The sequence below is a fragment of the Lissotriton vulgaris genome, chromosome 4_1 (genome assembly GCF_964263255.1).
Source record: "Lissotriton vulgaris chromosome 4_1, aLisVul1.2, whole genome shotgun sequence".
NCBI classification, from domain to species: Eukaryota; Metazoa; Chordata; class Amphibia; order Caudata; family Salamandridae; genus Lissotriton; species Lissotriton vulgaris.
Genome location: NC_141691.1, coordinates 716,514,800 through 716,517,299, shown reverse-complemented (window position 1 = coordinate 716,517,299; position 2,500 = coordinate 716,514,800).

Genomic DNA, 2,500 nt, shown 5'->3' with positions numbered 1-2,500 from the left:
GAAAAAGGACCATCGGCAAGGGGCTGAGAGGCAGGAGCATCCCTGGGCCCCTGGGGGCCCCGTCGGGCGGGCCCCGGTGCTGTCTTCCCCTCTCAGCATGGCCATACCTCACAGAGGACTGCCTGAGCAAACTCGGAGAAAAACGACCATCGGCAAGGGACTGAGAGGCAGGAGCATCCCTGGGCCCCTGGGGGCCCCAGCGGGCGGGCCCCAGGGCTGCCTTCCCCCTCTCAGCATGGCCAGACCTCACAGAGGTCTGCCTGAGCAAACTCAGATAAAAATGATCATCGGCAAGGGACTGAGAGGCAGGAGCGTCCCCGGGCCCCTGGGGGCCCCAGCGGGCGGGCCCCAGTACTGCATTCCCCCTCTCAGCATGGCTGGACCTCACGGAGGTCTGCCTGAGCAAACTCGGAGAAAAACGACCATCGGTAAGGGGCTGAGAGGCAGGAGCGTCCCCGGGCCCCTGGGGGCCCCTGCGGGCGGGCCCTGGTCCTGCCTTCCCCTGATTCAGAATCGCCAGACCTCACGGAGGTCTGACTGACCCTCTCCCTAGTAATCCGGAGGAAAATTACCCCCCCTTTCTTGTAATCCGTGCACACGAGGTGACAGAGGGGACCTAAGGCGGCCAAGTACCCGACCTCCTGGAGCCCTCGCTGGGATCCGGGAGGCAAATGGCACCTCATCGGGACTTCCAGGGAAGTCCGGCCATTTGGTCGCCCCATAGGAAAGCATTGCGGGCGACCAGATGGCCGAGGGGATCCGGGCGACCAATTGGCCGAGGGGATCTGAGCGGCCAGATGGCCGAGGGGATCCTGGCGACCAGATGGCCGAGGGGATCTGAGCAACCAGATGGCCGGGCACGAAAGGGAGGCCATCTGGTCGCCCTGTAGGAAAGCATTGCGGGCGACCAGATGGCCGAGGGGATCTGAGCGACCAGATGGCCGAGGGGATCCGGGCGACCAGATGGCCGAGGGGATCTGGGCGACCAGATGGCCGGGCACGAAAGGGAAGCCGTCTGGACACTAAGCATGGGCGTAAAATCAGTTCCGCTCACGGAATTTGCAGATTTTCGGCAAATTTGCAATTCGCGAATTCTCGCGAGTTTGCCGAAAATTCGCAAATTCTCACGCAGCAGATTTTTTTGCTTGGTCGCGCTTAAAAAAGTACAATATTGCCGCGCGCGGCGTTCACTTACCGTCATTCAGAGTTTGAAGAGTTGTTTTTCTCCATGTTTGCGTGTGCTGCACCATTTTGGATATGGCTGCGTGATCTTGCAGGAGTTTGTCGACCGCGATTATGTCATCGCGCCCGCCACCTTGCACAGCGAGAGTTTGTCAACGCGAGTACGTCATAAAGGCTCGTGATCACGCATCGCGGGAGTAAACAATTGCGAACACGTAGAAGCGGCGGGCAGCTAAAATCTCGCACTCGCGAAATTGCAAAATTTGCAATTCTGTAAAAGAAATCCACCAGCAGGCAGCATAAACCTTCTGAAAATGATGATTTTTATCAGAATAACTCCTCAGGTTGACATTTACCGCACTTTTTTTTGCAAGGAGTCCATTTTGGGGGGGGGATAGGAGGAAGGAAGTGCCCCACAGTCTCCAACTTCCTGTTCTTGTCCAGCAGGCTCCTCCCAGTGCTTTGTTCATGTCCTGGTCACTTTGAATTGGATCTTGACCTTGAAGGATTACTTTATGTGGATGCTGATGGATATTTGGATTTGAGGCCTTTTTGACTTTCTTTGGATCACTTTTGGATTAGAAATTTCACAAGTAAGTTGATGTTGTTTGTTTGGGGCATTACAGTTGCTGCAACTACAATTTTGGAACTTTTTCAGAACATTAAATAAAATATATTGTGGGTAGCCACAGTATCCAGTAGGAACAGGGTTAGTTATGGGTGCATGATACAACTGTTTTGTTGAATTTCAACATCATTTAGGGCATGGATGGCATTGGATTGTGGTGATTTTTGTGTGTTTTTTTATTTTTTTGGGTGGTGTTGGGGCCTTTTGCCCAAGGGTACTCAGTAGTGCATGGACTGAATCTTTCTGTGGGGTCTCTTTAATGTAAACATCATGGAGGGCATGGATGGCATTAGATTGTGGTGATTTTTGTGTGTTTTTCGATTTTTTTGGGTGTTGATGGGGCCTGTCCATGTGGGTGGGGGCCATTTTGAGGACTGGTACAGGCAGGGCCTGGACATGTGGTAGGGGTCTAGGGGCCATTTTGAAGCCAGGCAGTGTGCTTTGTTGTGCCATAGGCCTGCACCCAGTCTGCCATGCTTTCATCCGTTATGCCCAGGGGTACTCAGTGGTGCATGGGCCTAGTCTTTTTGTGGGGTGTCTTGAATTTGAACATGATTGAGGGCATGGATGGCATTGGATTGTGGTGATTTTTGTGTGTTTTTCGATTTTTGGGCTGTTGTTGGGGCCTTTTGCCCAGGGGTACTCAGTGGTGTATGGACTGAGTCTTTCTGTGGGCCCAGCCGCCAGCCC